This window comes from Hyla sarda, chromosome 5, assembly GCF_029499605.1.
Source record: "Hyla sarda isolate aHylSar1 chromosome 5, aHylSar1.hap1, whole genome shotgun sequence".
NCBI classification, from domain to species: domain Eukaryota; kingdom Metazoa; phylum Chordata; class Amphibia; order Anura; family Hylidae; genus Hyla; species Hyla sarda.
Window position 1 is genome coordinate 285,899,990 of NC_079193.1, and position 18,742 is coordinate 285,918,731.

An 18,742-nucleotide genomic window follows, 5' to 3' on the forward strand; every position below is an offset into this window, starting at 1 on the left:
CATGGCGTGACACCACGACCCCCGCACCCAGCATTCGGAACAAAGTGTTCTGAACGCTGGGGCAGTGGAGTTCCCCTTTTAAACCTTGCTTTGCAGCTCACTGGTTTCTATAATTGTCCAGAATTTATCAAGTCTGTGTCCCATTTTGGTAAATCTTAAGAAACTGTGTAAAAAATACACCAAGCAAACAGGGGTAAAATCTATACTACCTAACACCAATGGGGAAGATTTATCAAAACCTGTTCAGAGGAAAAGTTGCCCAGTTGCCAATAGCAACCAATCAGCTTGCTTCTTTCATTTTTAACAAGGCCTCTGCAAAATGAAAGAAACAATCTGATTGGTTGCTATGGGCAACTGGGCAACTTTTCCTTTGCACAGGTTTTGATAAATCTCCCCAAATATTGATAAATGTCCCCCTCATACCCTTTTGCTATGACAATTGAAATGAATCTCCGGGGTCTCCCAATTCTCTTGATCATTTCTGAGATGTTTCTACACCTTGGTTGGAGTCTCCTGTGGTAAATTCAGTTGATTGGACACAATTTGGAAAAACACAGCCCTGTCTGTATAAGGTCTCACGGCTGACAAACCAGGCACTGCTTATCACCTGCCCAATATCCTACAGTGAAGCATGGTGGGGGCAGAATCTTGCTGTGAGGTGTTTTTTTTAGTGTCTGGGACAGGAAGGCTGGTAAGGGTTGAGGGAAAGCTGAATGTAGTAAAGTACAGAGAAATTCTGAAACCTAGACTCCTTACCCAGAGTGCACTGGGCCACAGACTGAGCTAGACTCCAATTCCAATAAAACAATGGAGCAGATTTATCATTGCGTGTTTAGCTGCTCACGTTTTTTTCATTCTAACTTACCAGGCTCAGGTTGTGTACATGCACCTTGTTTTATCAATAGTTGCACTCTGTATGATACATTTGGTGCAACTGCACATTTGTGACATTTTTGCTTGTAACTTGCTGATAATAATTTACAACATTTGGAGAAAAGTCGCACTTTAAAAATTCACAACCACTGCAAAGACAAAGCGTCAGCACAGTACTCTCTGCTGACACTGTGCATGTCAGGAACTGTTCAGAGCAGGAGCAAATCCCAATAGCAAACCTATCCTGCTCTGGACAGTTCCTGACATGGGCAGAGGAGGCAGTAGAGAGCACTGTGGTTAGACAGAAAATAACTATACAACTTCCTCTGTAGTATACAGCAGCTGATAAGTACTGGAAGGATTTCGATTTTTAAATAGAAGTCATTTACAAATCTGTTGAGCTTTCTGGCACCAGTTGAATAAAAAAAAAAAATTTGTTTTCCACCAGAGTACCCCTTTAAGTACCAGGACATTAAGGCAGTGTTTCTCAAGCACGGTCTTCAAGTATCCCCAACAGGTCATGTTTTCAGGATTTCCTTAGTCTTTCACAGGAGATATGACTGTGATGATGCCTGATTCACTTACCACAATTATATCACCTGTAAAAGACTAAGGAAATCCTGAAAACATGACCTGTTGGGGGTACTTGAGGACCGTGCTTGAGAAACACTGCATTAAGGGGTTAAACCGATTGGAACATCTCTGGAAGTGAAAATGGCTTCACTGATGGTCCTCATCCAGCCTGACAGAGCTTGAAAAGATGTGAACAGAGGAATAGCAGAAAATCCCCAAATGCAAGTGTAAAATAAGCAGAATGGCCTCTATATTAGGAATGTTGACAAAATTAACAAGAGAGAGAGAGAGAGAGAGAGAGGGAGACTTGTTAAACAAGTCTTATCGGTTAACCTTTTCTTATGTTAATTTAATTTATTGCATGTGTTTGAATTCCAGAGCAAATATTATGTTTATTTTACCTAATAGTTACCTACATGTCAATGAGCAGCAATGAGGGATGAAAAACATTCACAACTTGGACATAAGGTAAATAAGTATGTTAGTGCTGCCCTCTTGTGATAGGAAAAGGAACCACATGCAGCACAAGCGTCTATACAATCTAATAATAAACTAAATTAAAGATAGGCAGTACAATGTTATACTAATATTTAAGGTACTTAATTCTAGTGTTAATTTATGAATATTTCCTATATATTTCTTGCCACACACTTGAGATGATTGCTCATGCCGCTAGAGAGTTTTATTGAAATCCCTCAGACGGTCTGTGGTATATGGTGCCACTGTTGATTATCTCCTTTATTTTACAGTTCTTTGTGCTATACTATGCAATGACATTGATCTGGACTCTCCTTCTATGTCTATGAACTCACCCCATTCACCACTAAAAAATCTCTGTCCTTTTGCAGCTCAGTTCTTCTACAATCTCCTGTTGCCCCATACAATTATACCTTGTCAGTCACAAAGTTGTAAAAAGCAGGTACGGCCAATTACCTTTATTGTCTTGATCCAGCTCTTTCTAGTTGGAAAAATACTAAAAATAGGTAAGGATTTTATGATAATAGTAATAATATGAGATTCAAATCTGCAAAACACTATATTAATGTAAAAAAAATATACATTATTTCAGTAAATATTTTAACCTTTGTCATAGCTAAACCCATTCTGTCACCAAACAGGAAATAAAAACGTGTAATTCCCAAAACAACAGTATCCAGTAATTATAATAAAAAATAATGTGAATAGTCTAATATTGCCATCTAGTGGTGAATATGTGTACTGTTACAGCTAGAACTCTAAATAAAAGTTGTTTTAACATTTTTTTTTTTAAATAAGCTGTCCTCATGAGATAATTCTGAAGCATCTACATTGTTCCCCTCCTTTGTTATTCAACATGACAAACGGTGACATACAGGGCAGTTTTGTCGCAGAATTCTTTGAGAGATTGTTTCTGCAGCATGTGCTTGAATTTCTAAAGGCCCATTAAAGGGGTACTCCAGCCCTAAAACATCTTATTCCCTATCCAAAGGATAGAAGATAAGATGTCTGATCATGGAGGTCCGGCCGCTGGGGACCCCCGCAATCTCGCATGCAGCACCCACCTGTCTGCAGGGTCACGACTACGGGGCCGGAGTATCGTGACGTCACCACTCTGCCCCATGTGACGCAAGGCAAGTCTATGGCCCCCGCAAGGCAAGTCTATGGGAGGGGGCGTGATGGCCACCACGCCTCCTCCCATAGACTTGCATTGCAGAGTCGTGACATCACAATACTCCGGCCCCGTAGTCGTAACCCGGCAGACTCGGAGGTTGCAGCGCTGTGTGCAGCTCCCACAGGTGGGTGCTGCATGCAAGATTGTGGGGTCCCCAGCGGCGGGACCCCCCGCGATCAGATGTTGTCACGATCACACCCTATCGGTCCAGCCAAGACAGTAGAGAGAGTGTGATGGTGCAAGGGTTAAAGCCACGAGACCTCTGGGTATCCACTACCAGTCCCAGCAAATCACCAAATTAACCCTTTGATAAACGTGTTTCACCAGAGCAGGGAAGGGTCACTGCGCAGAACTTCCTGGAAATGCTCATTGCCCTCCCCCTTCTCGTGGCATTAGGGAGCACATTTCCCTCAGGTGAACTAGCATCTCTACCTTCCTCTGCTTAGGCTTGTAAGTCACACAGCTTGCCCCCTGCATCACCATCCTCCTTTCTTTTTACAGCTGCAGCCCTGACATGCAGCTGACATGTTACCACTGCCACCATTGTTATGTCTCCCTGGGGTTTACCTTCCTCGGTCCCAGACATAAGATGTTACAGGCATCATGCACAAGCCCATCCCTCCTTCCTTCCTCCTCCTCAGCCATCTTAGGCTCACAGGATTGGGACATATCACTCACTGCAGGTACCTCATCCTTACATGTCACCAGGGGCATACGATACCCTCCCCCTAGCCCATCTCCACTAGGTCTTGGCATTGGTAATTCATTGTCATCACATTTTACAATACACCCCATTTCACTTTTGGAAAACATTACTGGTTCAGTCACAGGTAAACACAGAGAAAACCAAAAAAACACAGAGAAAACCAAGAAAAGGCAAGGGCCCCTGCTAGTCTCTGCAGCTCGTCAATCTTCTGCCACGCCCCTATTCCAAATCCCACACACAATAAACTAAAATTTATATATGTAAGAAACACTTCAGTGCAGGTAAATTTCCATGACCAATAGTACTGGTATGCAAGGAGTAAATATATACCACAACACAATAACTGGATTATACCGCCATACTGTACTGAATAAAACCACTATGCACACACAAAAGGATCTGTATACAATATAAGTGATTATATACAGGATTATATTACAGCTGTACACAGGATGTGTATACCATATAAGTGATTACAGTTACATTTTTAGACTCACAATTACGTCTTTTCTGATCAGCGGCGTCCTCTTTCCTTTTCTTCTCCATCCGGATAAGACCGCTATGTGGATCTCTTAACATCTGCAGGACAAACATGTCAGACTCTGCATTTTTCCAGTGCCTTCTCCTCCTTGACACAATCTTTCAATCTATAGGCTCACATACTGTAATAATGCCCTCCTTGGTGTCCTGCACAGTAAAAGGGCAGGTAGGTAGGTAGCCAGGTAAATAGGTAACTAGGTAGGTAGATCAGGAAGCCAGATATGTAGGTAAGTGACAAGCCAGGTAGGTAGAGGGCTAGCTAGGTAGTTAGCCATGTATGAAGGCCAGGTATGTACATAGTTAGGTAGCTAGGTATGTAGGTAGGTAGATAGCCTGGTATGTAGATAAGTAGTTGGGCATCCAGGTATAAAGTTAGGTACCCCCTCTTTCCCGTAGGTATAGGCAGCAGAGTTAACCCCCTCCTTCCCTGCAGGTATAGGCAACAGAGTTAACCCCCCTTCCCTGTAGGTATGAATAGCAGAGTTAACCCCCTCTTCCCTGTAGGTATAGGCTGCAGAGTTAACCCCCATTCCCCAAAGGTATAGGCACCAGAGTTAGCCCCCCACCCTACCCCATAGGTATAGGCATCAGACTTAACCCACCCTTCTCAATAGGTATAGGAACAGAGTTAACCCCCTTTCTCCATAGGTACAGGCAGCAGAGTCCCCCCCCCCTCCCCGTAGGGATAGGCAGAGATAAACCCCCTCATTCTCCATAGGTATAGGCAGAGTTAAACCACCTTTTCCTCATAGGTAGAGGCAGAGTTACCCCCTTTCCCCATAGGTATAGGCAGAGTTAACTCCCCCGCCCCTGTTCCCCATTGGTATAGGCAGAGTTACCCCCCTCTTCCCCATAGGTATAGGCAGAGTTACCTCCCCCCCTGTTCCCCATAGGTATAGGCAAAGTAAACCCCCCTGTTACCCATTGATATAGGCAGAATTACCCCCCCTCTTCCCCATTGGTATAGGCAGAGTTACCCCCCTGGTCCCCATTGGTATAGGCAGAGTTACCCCCCTCTCTTCCCCATAGTTATAGGAAGAGATACCCCTCCCTCATTCCCCATAGGTATAGGCAGAGTTACCCCCAGTTCCCCATTGGTATAGGCAGAGTTACCCCCTCTCTCTTCCCCATAGGTATAGGCAGAGTTACCCCCCCCCCCTCTTCCCCATAGGTGTAGGCAGAGTTACTCCCCCTTTCCCCATAGGCAGAGTTACCCCCCGTTTCGCCATAGGTATAGGCAGAGTTACCCCCCTTCCTCCCCTTTCCGTATAGGTATAGGCAGAGTTACCACCCCCCTTTCCTCCCCTTTCCCCATAGGTATAGGCAGAGTTACCCCCCTCCCCCTTTCCCAATAAGTATAGGCAGAGTTACCTTCCCCTTTCCTCCCCTTTCCCAATAAGTATAGGCAGAGTTACCCCCCTCCTTCCCTCCCCCTCTTCCCTCCCCCTCTTCCCCATAGGTATAGGCAGAGTTAAAAAATAAAAAAAATTATGCTCACCTTATGTCCCACGCAGCGATCTCCTCAGTAGCAGGGGCCCGCGTCTTCCCCCTCCACAGTACAGGCGCCAATGAGTAACGTCATCAGCGCCTGTACTGCGTGCTGCGTGAGGGCGGAGGTCACGTCTCCTCTGTGTAAGCAGCAGATGCGGCTCAGACAGACAGAGCAGCACTGTCTGCTGGGGATCTGAGATGAGTCCCCACTGGATCCTCAGTTGCGGCGGCGGCAGGCCCTTAACCCGGCCGGGCCCTCAGACGACGTTCGATCGGACCAGCCGGTCAGTCCGCCCCTGGTAAACATTTATCAATCCCCTGCACTCCCTTCCAGTTATCACATTTCACAATGTCTCCCAAAGTCTCGCACAGTACCTCAGAAAAAAACAGGTTGTCTCCTAGCCCATCTGGTGTGCAGGTAGTGTCCTCCGGAGCATAATGACAGAGCATCCACCTAAATCATTCTCCAGCAGAACATTAACAGGGATGTCCTCAGAGACCATCACCTCCCGCAAACCTTTGCCTGTACCCAATCCAGGTACACACGGGCCATGGGCCCAGCAGGTCGCACACCTCCAATTCCTTTTAAAGCCATGGTTCTTCCTGGGATGATGTCCTCTGTATCCACCACTTCAGGCCACACCAAGGTAAATAAGGCTCCAGAATCTCGTAAACCCACTGTCACCCACAGTTACACTCTGTAGGTTATCCCTTCTTTTCTCCACTCCTCCAGACACCAGAAGAACGGCTGTGTGACCTCCAGCTGCCGGTGGAGAATTCTTCTGGTTGGGGCAAGTGGCACTCAGGTGCCCAATCTTATTGCATCTGTAACATCGGCGGGTGTCCCCCTGACCCAATGCAGCTCCTGTTGCTTTTGGTGGTGATGGCAAGAATTTCCCGGCTGGCCTGGTGGTGCTTTGTGGTTGTGTGGCTCCCCTTCAGGTAGTTGCTCCAGCTTGTGCAGATCCACACTTTGCTGCTGGCGCCCGGTTATTAGCAAAGTCATCTCCTAGTTCTGCTGCTTCAGCTGCTGTCTTGGGCTTGTTGTCCAAAATCCACTCTCTGGCTTCAAAGCTCTGTGTTTGGAGAAACTGATCCAGGACCATCAAGTCCTCCAGGGCCTCATAAGTAGTGACTGGTAGGCCCCCAGTCCATTGCCTGAATGCAGTCCTTAGCTGGCCTGCATGTTCAGGGCAGCTTTCTGTGGCGCTTTGTTGCAAAGTCCAAAATCTTTTCCGATAAGCCTCTGGGGTCAGATTAAAACTTTTTAGCAGGGCAGATTTTATTGCCTCATAGTCCTGGTCACTTTTAGAGAGAAGAGAATTAAACATATCCAGAGCTTTCCCTCGCAACCGTGGGGTTAGATATCGTCCACACTGTTTCTTAGGTAGATGGAACCGCCGGCAAACCTTTTCAAATCCCCTCAGGAACGCATCCAGATCACCATCTTTCTCCAACATGGGGAAATGTTCCAAGCGAGGTTTGTGGTCTCCTTGATCCTGCACATCACTGCGTGCAGATAAAGCATCACCTCTCAGCCTCAGAACCTCCAATTCATGCTTCTGCTGTGCCTCTCTTTCTGTGGCTTGTGCCTCTCTCTCTCTGCAGTTTGGTACTGGAGAAGCAGTTGGAGTTTCATATTAGCATCCACATTTCCAAGGTGTTGTAAGGCAGTCCGCATATAAGAGTCCAAGGCCTCATGTGGAGTACTGTCCTGATAGGGAGTAATGTTGCTACATTCCCCAGATATCAGTCCTTGGATGGCAGTTCCAGCTGTAGGACTTTGTCTCATGTCACTCAGCTCTGCTGCACGGGCATTAAACTCCACAAGATAAGCAATAAGTTGTTCCTTGTTATTTCTCACAGTAGGGATCTCCTTTTCTTGGCACATTAGCTCCAGTGCAGGTTTGGACTGCTTGCGATATGCCTCAATATTTCCGATGTGGGACAGAGTAGGTAAAACAGGAAGTGCGGAGGCAGAACTGTCTTGCACTCTTTTTGTATGTCTTTTAAACAGCACTGAGCTCTGTCTTTGAAATTTACACACAAGAATATGTATGCAATTTCTTTTAGTGCTAAGATTTCATTACAAATGAAATCCAGCAAACACTAAAAATCTCAAAATATATCCTGACGTGGCCACCAATTGTTACGATCACACCCTATCTGTCAGGGAACGACCAGGGGACAGGGAGAGTGATCCCTAAACTGACCCTAAAACTGCTCTCCCTGCCTACTTACCCATCCACTCTAAACGGTGGATCGACAACTGTGTGCCGGTCCCTCCCTGAGCTAAAGTGCAGGGGCCTAAAAAACACATACTAATAAATAGTCGATCACAAACCAGAAACATAACAGGAACATAGAACTCTATAGTATAAAGTTCAGAGGACATAGATCAGAGAGTTAGTACAGAGGACACTATATCAGCGGTCATGAACAGAGGACTCAATGGTAGTGGACAGAGGACACTATAGATCAGCGGTCATGAACAGAACTCCAAAGATCTTAATAAAGAACAAAGAAACATATAGAGTTCAAAACACCAGACAGCAAAACGGATAAGTCTGAACATACTCCAGAACAAAATAGGAATAAGATTAATCCCTTAGAAAAACCTCCGGTAGACACAGGAACAACAACACCCTCTGAGTCCCCACGGACAGGTAAACGGGATCTATCACTAAACAGGAATAATCGCAATCCCTCCGAACACCTCCAGTAGACACAGAGTCCCCATGCTCAGGTAACAGGGATGCCAAGTTAAAACTCAGAAAAACTGATGCAACAGGATATAATTATAGAACACTGTTCACACTGAACACAAGACAGGAATAATCGCAATCCCTTCAGAACATCTCCAGTAGATGCAGGAATAACAATACCCTCTGAGTCCCCATGGATAGATAACAGGGATGCCTAAATACAATGGATATTGATATAGAACATTGTTCACACTGAACACAAGACAGGATAAATCGCAATCCCTCAAAAGAACCCCAGTAGACAAGGAGTCCCCATGGAGTATTAACAGGGATGCAACATAGGACACTGTTCACACTGTACACACAAACTGGACACTCCACTCGACTAACAAAGTATCCATTAATAATAAATCCAAATAGACTACTGGCCAGCGGCAAACTCACCAGTGTGGACAGGATGCTGGCCCAGTAGGAAAAGAGAAATGAAAAACACAGTACTTCATAAGAACGGATACAAGAGAAAACACAGTGTGAATATAAACTTCACATAAAAAACATACAAATCCTAAAACTGACTATACAAAGAAAGCTTAAAATCTACTAAGAGCATGCCACATAACATTGGCCAAAAACCAGAAAATACAAAGTGCATGCTAAAACAGAGATAGTAGATTAAGAGCTCAAATAAAGAACGTTTCACCAAGAGCTCATGCAGCATGTCCAGCATCTTAGCAAGTCAGGATATAATGAAGTATCACCAGCCCAGAGGCTAGATTGGGCTAACATTAAATAGGAGCTTTTGGCTAGCAAGGAAAAGGTTATTAACTATTCCCTGACCAGGGAACATTAAATTGTTCACACACAACCAAGCCAATAGCTGTGTGTGAACACAGGCCAATACAGACATGACACTATCGTTCCAGTCAAGACGCTAGATAGAGATGAGCGAACTTTTCAAAAATTCGATTTGGCCGATTCGCCGAATTTTCCCGAAAAGTTTATTTCGATCCGAATTTATTCGCACCAAATCGATATTAAAAAAGGCTATTTCTAGCCTACATACAGCCTCTATAGGGGTATAGAACACTTTGCTGTGTCCTAAAATGCATATGGAGTGTGCTGGGGTAGTGAAATAATACTGTTATTCAGAATAGCATGCAGATTACCGGCATCGCTCTTAGAATCACTGCCGCACAGCAGCACAATGACAGAGCCTGGTGGTGGCATCAGTGTCAGGAGACCATATAGTGACTGAATGACATAGCGTGGACATGTTGGCAGCAAGAGGAGACCATTTAGTGGCTGAATGGCACAGTGGGGAGTTGGCTGATGCACTAGTACACTACACACCAGGGCTTCACAATCCCCCCCCAAAAAAACAACACAATATATGAAATTTTTGACAAGATTTCTCATTGGTAGCACCCGCTATCCAAAAATTAGAAATTTCCAGAACCAGGCCCCACCCCTGCGGCATCAGTAACCCATATATTGCATGGCACAGCCTGGAGTTGGCTGATGCAAGAGTACACACCAGGGCTTCACAATCCCCCCTAAAAAAACAACACAATATATAAAATTTTTGACAAAGATTTCTCATAGGTAGCACCCGCTATCCAAAAATTAGAAATTTTCAGACCCAGGCCCCACCTCTGCGGCATCAGGAACCCATATATTCCCTGAAGGACACAGCCTGGAGTTGGCTGATGCACCAGTACACACCCGGGTTTCACAATCCCCTCCAAAAAAATAACAACATTTTAGACATTTTTTAAAGAAATACCTTTGTGTAAGAACAAGCGCATATCCAACAGTTCACAAGACTCTATAATGCAGGACGGTGGACCACCCAAAGACATTCTTCTCAAAAATAATAAACCACACAATGTTTGAATTTTTTTTTACAAAAACTAATTCAATATGTGTGTAAGCTCATCTGTCTCCAAAAGATCAGATCACCAAAGGACTTTTTTCGTCCAAAATGATGAAGCAGAGTTAATCCCTGTTCGTATTTTTTTTTTCATTAAAAAATCACACGCAACAAGCGTTCCGTTGTGTAACGATTAGCATTCTGGAAAATTCAATTTTATTACTGATAAAATTGTCAGTAAATAAAAAAAAAAACACTACCCAAGAGTGTTTAATTACCCCATACATTGCACCAGGAGCAGTCAAGAGTAGGCCTCAGCAGTACCCAAGAGGCTTTATTAACCCCTACCTTTGCACGATGAATTGCGAGATCGAGCAATACCAGGTGTGTTATGCCCTCTGATTTCCGGGGGCCGCAGGCACGCTCCACTGAACGGATTAGCGTGTCTCTATCTTTCATCGACCGGTGCTGGTAACCCGCTAACTCCCGGAAAGGTAAGCTGCCACGAAGCAGGTGGTCTCCCCCGGGCATGTTTGGCTCCATAATTTCCACTACTGCCACACCACGCTGACTGCCAACCATGCTACCGCCTTGCTGACTCAAGGTCAACCTGCAACTCTCTTCTCCCGATGATGAACCCCCCTTCTCCTGAGATTGAGCAATAACAGGTGTGTTATGCCCTCAGATGTCCGGGGCCACAGGCACGCTCCACTGAACGGATTAGGGTGTATCCATCTTTTTTTGCAGCACCCGCAATCCAAAACTTTTAAATTCCCAGACCCAGGCCCCACCTCTGTGGCATCAGGAACCCATTTATTGCCTGAAGGACATAGCCTGGAGTTGGCTGATGCACCAGTACACACATGGCTTCACAATCCGCCCCAAAATCAACAAAATTGTATAATTTTTTTTTTATTTACAACTTTGTGTAAGCACAAGCGCATATCCAACATTTCAGAAGACTCTATAAGGCAGGATGGTGGACCACCCAAAGGCTTTCTTCTCAAAAATAATGAACCACACAATTGTTGAATTTTTTTTTTTTAAATGGGAAATTCCTAGACTCAGGCCCCACCTCACCTACATCAGTAACCCATAGATTGCCTGAAAGACACAGCCTGGAGTTGGCTGATGCACGAGTACATACCCGGGCTTCACAATCCACGCCAAAAAAACGCATTTTTTTTTTTAAATTGTCTGACAAAATACCTTTTTGTTAAAACAAGCGCATATACAGCAGTTCAGAAGACTCTATAATGCAGGATGGTGGACCACCCCAAGACATTCTTCTCTCATATAATAAACCACACAATATGTTAAATTTTTTTAAATAATTGAAATTCCAAGACCAAGGCCCCACCTCTGCGGCATCAGTAACCCATATATTGCCTAACGGACTCAGACTGGAGTTGACTGATGCACGAGTACACACTACACACCCGTCACCTGGGCTTCACAATCCACCCCAAAAAAATGCAATTTTTTTCGAAATTGTCTGACAAAATACCTTTTTGTTAAAACAAGCGCATATACAGCAGTTCAGAAGACTCTATAATGCAGGACGGTGGACCACCCAAAGACATTTTTCTATAATATAATAAACCACACAATATGTTCAATTTTTTTAAATAATTGAAATTCCAAGACCAAGGCCCCACCTCTACTGCATCAGTAACCCATATATTGCCTAACGGACACAGACTGGAGTTGACTGATGCACGAGTAAACACTACACACCCATCACCCGGGCTTCACAATCCACCCCAAAGAATGGCAAAATTTTATCAAAATTGTCTCACAAAATACCTTTTTTTAAAAAAAAACAAGTGCATATACAGCAGTTCAGAAGACTCTATAATGCAGGATGGTGGACCACCCAAAGACATTCTTCTATAATATAATAAACCACAAAATATGTTCAATTTTTTTAAATAATTGAAATTCCAAGACCAAGGCCCCACCTCTGCTGCATCAGTAACCCATATATTGCCTAACGGACACAGACTGGAGTTGACTGATGCACGAGTACACACTGCACACTTGTCACCCGGGGTTCACAATCCACCCCAAAAAAACGCCAAATTTTATCGAAATGTCTGACAAAATACCTTTTAAAAAAAAAAAAAAAAAAAACAAGCGCATATACAGCAGTTCAGAAGACTCTATAATGCAGGATGGTGGACCACCCAAAGACATTCTTCTCAAAAATAATAAACCACACAATGTTTGAAATTTGGTTAAAAAAATTATTACATGTGTGTAAGTGCATCTGTCTCCAAAAAATCAGATGGCAAAAGGATTCTAATCGCCAAAAATGATTAAGTAGAGTTAATCCCTCTCCATCAATTTTTTTTTTCATTAAAAAATCACACGCAACAAGAGTTCTGTTGTGTAACGGTTAGCATTCTGCAAAATTCTATTTTATTACTGATAAAATTACCAGTAAATTTAACAATAACACTACCCAAGAGTGTTTAATTACCCCATACATTGCACCAGGAGCAGTGAGGAGTAGGCCTCATCAGTACCCAAGAGGCTTTAATAACCCCTTACCTTGCCCGATCAATTGCGAGATCGAGCAATAACAGGTGTGTTATGGCCTCAGATGTCCTGAGCCGCAGTAGCGCTCCATTGAACGGATTAGCGTGTCTCTATCTTTCAAGGACGGGTGCGTGTTGCACACTGAAACCAGTTCGTGATAGGGATCTGTGATTGCAATTATTTAATCTTAAAACGAGGAATTACCAGTAAGTGAGGGTCATAAGCTGGCGTTTATTAAGTCCCTGCCCTTTGTACACCCCGCCCGTCGCTATAAGCGATTGGATTAGTTAGTGAGTTGGTTAGTGAGGTCCTCGGATCGGCCCAGGCGGGGTAGGAGAAGGCCCTGGCAGAGCGCCGAGAATTTAACGATCATTGTTGAAATTTGCATTAAGCATGTATTTAGCTACTGCTAAACATCCAAAAATTTAAGGCCCAAGGCCAGAGGCACCAGGGAGGCAAGTAGTTCCTGAAAGACACAGAATGAGTCTGGAGCATGCATTTGCAGTACCCAAGAGGTTTTCATAACCCCTTACATTTAAAGATCAATGTTTACATTTGCATTAAGCATGTATTTAGCTACTGCTACATTTTAAAAAATTATAGGCCCAAGGCCTGAGGCACCAGGAAGGCAAGTAGTTTGTGAAAGACACAGAATGAGTCTGGAGCAGTCATTCACAGTACCCAAGAGGGTTTCATAACCCCTTACATTTAAAGATCAATGTTGACATTTGCATTAAGCATGTATTTAGCTACTGCTAAACTTCAAAAAATTATAGGCCCAAGGCCAGAAGCATTAGTTTTCCCCATATTAGGAGCATAGTTGTCGCCAGATTAGGCAGCATAGCTGTCACCCGGATTAGGCAGCATAGATGTCCCCCAGATTAGGAGCATACTTGCCCCACAGAGTAGGCAGCATAGATGTCACCCAGATTAGGAGCATACTTGTCCCCCAGATTGGACAGCATAGATGTCCCCCAGATTAGGAGCATAGTTGTCCCCCAGATTAGGCAGCATAGATGTCACCCAGATTAGGCAGCATAGATGTCACCCAGATTAGGAGCATACTTGTCCCCCAGATTAGGCAGCATAGATGTCACCCAGATTAGGAGCATACTTGTCCCTCAGATTAGGCAGCATAGATGTCACCCAGATTAGGAGCATACTTGTCCCCCAGATTAGGCAGCATAGATGTCCCCCAGATTAGGAGCATACTTGTCCCCCAGATTAGGCAGCATAGTTGTCACCCAGATTAGGCAGCATAGATGTCCCCCAGATTAGGAGCATACTTGTCCCCCAGAGTAGGCAGCATAGATGTCACCCAGATTAGGAGCATACTTGTCCCATAGATTAGGAAGCATAGATGTCCCCCAGATTAGGAGCATACTTGTCCCCCAGATTAGGTAGCATAGATGTCACCCAGATTAGGCAGCATAGATGTCCCCCAGATTAGGAACATACTTGTCCCCCAGAGTAGGCAGCATAGATGTCACCCAGATTAGGAGCATACTTGTCCCCCAGATTAGGCAGCATAGATGTCCCCCAGATTAGGAGCATAGTTGTCCCCCAGATGTCAGATGTCGCTTGTGATGATGGGGATGAGTGTGCAAACCAATTGACGAGGAGAGATGGGTCGACGACACGACCGCTGTGTGTTAACGGGAGCTCAGACCTATTGCTGCAACTCCTGCTGCCACTCGCCCCAAGTCTGCTGCCAATTCTGCCTGACATATGTAGGCCTCTGCCCCTTCTCTGTGAACGTCCTGGCCCTTCCCTGCCTGACATACTTTATTGCGTTTATGAGGGTATAGAACAGCAGCAGGCGATTACTTACGGCTGTCCTTTCAAAGTATATAGGCCCTAGACAGAATAACAGTTACTAAATAGTACACTCCTTTGTTGTATGTATGCCCTTTGCAATGATGAGCGCACTGTTAAGCGTATTTATACGCAGAAAAAAACTCTTTTTTTTGTTGTATACAACAGCCAGTGTATACTAATGTGTGGAATAGCACTGAATTTAGCACCGAGACAGAAATACAGGTACTAAATAGTACACTACTTGGTTCTATGTATTTCCTTTGCAATGATGAGCGCACTGTTAAGCGTATTTGTACGCAGGAAAAACTTTTTTTTTCTTTAATACACCGGCAGGTGTATAACGTGTGGTATAACACTTAATTTAGCACAGAGACAGAAAAAAAGGTGGTATATGGCTACGCTATTTGCTTGAATTTAGGCCCTTTGCAATGATAAGGCCACTGTTAAGCTTATTTTTATGCAGGAAAACCTTTTTTTTTTTTTTTAATACACTGGCAGGTGTATAACGTGTGGTATTACACTTAATTTAGCACAGAGACAGAAAAAAAGGTAGTATATGGTACGCTATTTGCTTGTATTTAGGCCCTTTGCAATGATAAGGCCACTGTTAAGCGTATCTGTCCTCAGGAAAAAAAAAATCTTTAATACACAGGCAGGTGTATAACGTGTGGTATAACACTGAAGTTAGCACAGAGACAGAAAAAAAGGTGGTATATGGTACGCTATTTGCTTGCATGTAGGCCCTTTGCAATGATAAGGCCACTGAAAAAGCGTATTTGTACTCAGGAAAACCTTTTTTTTCTTTAATACACCGGCAGGTGTATAACGTGTGGTATAACACTGAATTTAGCACAGAGACAGAAAAAAAGGTGGTATATGGCTACGCTATTTGCTTGAATTTAGGCCCTTTGCAATGATAAGGCCACTGTTCAGCGTATTTTTATGCAGGAAAACCTTTTTTTTTTTTTTTTTTAATACACTGGCAGGTGTATAACGTGTGGTATTACACTTAATTTAGCACAGAGACAGAAAAAAAGGTGGTATATGGTACGCTATTTGCTTGTATGTAGGCCCTTTGCAATGATAAGGCCACTGAAAAAGCGTATTTGTACTCAGGAAAAACTTTATATTCTTTAATACACCGGCAGGTGTATAACGTGTGGTATAACACTGAATTTAGCACAGAGACAGAAAAAAAGGTGGTATATGGTACGCTATTTGCTTGTATGTAGGCCCTTTGCAATGATAAGGCCACTGTTAAGCGTATTTGTACTCAGGAAAAACTTTATATTCTTTAATACACCGGCAGGTGTATAACGTGTGGTATAACACTGAATTTAGCACAGAGACAGAGTAACAGGGGAAAAATGGTAAAAAGGCACTAAAGTCCACACAAATATGACTTATTTGTAAACAGCAGCAGGACCCAACAGTGCAGCACCACCCAAAAAAAAAATCCAGGGATTAAACCCTAAATTGCACTCTGTCACACAATTCTGAGCAGCAGAAGATTTGTGGAGCAAAAAAAAAAACTAAATTGGGCTGAAAAATTAGGAGATAAGATGCTTCAGAAAGTTCAGGTAGCTTGGAGATCTGTATGAGGCAGCTGACAGCTATCTGCCCCTCTCTGCTGCAATGCTCAATAACGTGAATAGGAGGTTTAGCTATCAATGATCCTTCTCAGTGTAACAGCAAAGCACTCTGCACTCCTGCCTTTCCCTAATGCTGATGTGACTAGCAGTTGCAGTGTAACGCTGTGGTATGAGCTATTCACACACACACAGTCCCGTCCTCTCCATTTGAGTGCATAGATGAAATGAAGAGAGGCAAGATGGCCTATAGGGGCTGTGACATCACAGGGGTCAGTGAACACTGATAGGCTGCATCTCACATGTGGTTCAGGGTCAGCCCGCCTACCTTCATTCACGCCGCTTTTTCCCACCCTCCCATAATCCCCTGCCCCATGTACTCTGGAACGCTGTAAAATGGAGTTTAATGAAGCGATTCGTGCGATAGAATCGAGGCGATATTCGTATTCGTTGCGAATCGAATTTTTTATGAAATTCGTAATGAATTCGGGTTCGGCAAGTTCGATTCACTCATCTCTAAAGCTAGAGAGAGTGTGATGGTGCAAGGGTTAAAGCCACCAGACCTCAGGGTATCCACTACTAGTCCCAGCAATTCACTAAATTAACCCTTTGATAAACATGTTTTACCAGAGCTTCCTTCAGAAAGGTGAAATATTTAGAGATCAAAGACCAGAGCTGATTAATTAAACATTTAATCTGAAAAAGGTATCACAGTGTTACGTAAAAAATAAACAAATGACATAAAGGTACAAAAATATATAAAAGAGTTCGGCAAGACAAGTTCAGAAAACAAAAAGAAAGTCCTTACAGCATAATCGTATAGCAGTCCTTGTGAGTTAGAGGCCAGCTGTATCTTAGGACTTCTTGTCAGCTTTTGCCATAGGCTTCAACAAAGGTTTGTCCAGAATCTCAGTTTTATAGTGGCTTTTTAGGAGGGAAAAGGGAATTCATCTGACCCCACAAGGTGTGGGGGGGGGGGGGCTGAAACTGCCAGCCCTCTCTCCTGGTCCCTTAACTTAGTTTGTTTTCTGATGGCCAGAGTGCCTAACTTCAAAGGAGGTATAACACAGATAGAAAAATAAGCTGGAATACACAATAACAAATACATAGTCCGAATGGACCCTCACCCATTATACATTATACACAAATATGATTCCATAATCAGACCTTGTGCCTGACAGAGATAAGATGTCTTAGAGCCAGAGTACCCTTTAAGATAAATTGGGACAATCTCTGACATTTCTCCAATAATAGGGAGGTAGGCAAGTTGACCTGCCAATTTAGGTGGGACCAGGACTTGCAGCCATAATACACATACATAAATGTGGCCATATTACACTTGTGTGATTCCACATTCCTAAGGGTTGTGTTTTTGTTTCTGTGCAGATGTTCATATAAATCTTAAAGTGTACCTGTTATTAGCAAAAACTTTTTATATAATGTAGAAAATAACATTATGTTTAAATTTGTAATACACATTGGTTAAAAAATGTGTACATTTTTGTTCCAGCAGCTATTGCATGTGAATCTCTGTGTTGAGACCAAATACAGGATGTGAGGGCAGGACAAGCAGGGCTCTGTACATTGAGGACAAGCAGGACTCTGTGCACTGAGGACAAACAGGGCTCTGTACACTGAGGACAAGCAGAGCTCTGTACACTGAGGACAAGCAGGGCTCTGTACACCGAGGATAAGCAGGGATCTGTACACTGAGGATAAGCAGGGCTCTGTGCACTGAGAACAAGCAGGGCTCTGTACACTGAGGACAAGTGTGGTGTCGGTTGAGGCATCCCTATTGGGCAGATAAGTCACATGGTTCACCTCATACACATTCCCCTAACAACAGGGTTTCTAAGGTTTAAAAGGCTTAAAGCAACAGGCACATATATAATGACAATACATTAACCAAAGCATAATATAGAGGTAGAGTCCTGAGAAATGTAGGCCCAAGACAGACACAGAAGGTGACATCTGCCACACAGGATGGCAGTATGCTATATTCTGTACTGGGTCACCACACAAGCAGGGTTCTGGGCACTGAGGACAAGCAGGGTTCTGTGCACATCGCAGTGTGTCTGCTCGGAGTGGCGTATTGCCGTTCCGAGCAGGCACTTTTAAGGGCACCATACAGAAGTCCTTCAGCGGCGGATATGCAGCGTAAAATGCGTTGTAAATCCGCATGTGTGAACGTACCCTAAGAGGAAAATTGATAACAAACACAGAGACACATGGTACAAATGGTAATTAATCCCTTAAGGACCACACGTTTTTTCACTTTTGTATTTTCCACCTCACCTACTAAAAATCAGAACGCTTTCAATTTTGAATCTACAGACTCATATGAGGGCTTGTTTTTTGCACCACCAATTGTACTTTGTATTGACA

The 18,742-nt window shown here is 43.7% G+C and overlaps 1 long non-coding RNA gene across 1 annotated transcript in view; it reads left to right on the top strand.

The window, feature by feature from the left end:
* Nucleotides 1-375: 375 nt before the first annotated feature.
* The window catches only part of LOC130274064 (uncharacterized), an 83,992-nt gene continuing 65,625 nt past the window's right edge, over nucleotides 376-18,742 (top strand). The window contains exons 1-2 of the long non-coding RNA XR_008844229.1: nucleotides 376-518; nucleotides 1,855-1,914. This is a non-coding gene — a long non-coding RNA (uncharacterized LOC130274064). The remainder of the gene's footprint in view (nucleotides 519-1,854; nucleotides 1,915-18,742) is intronic.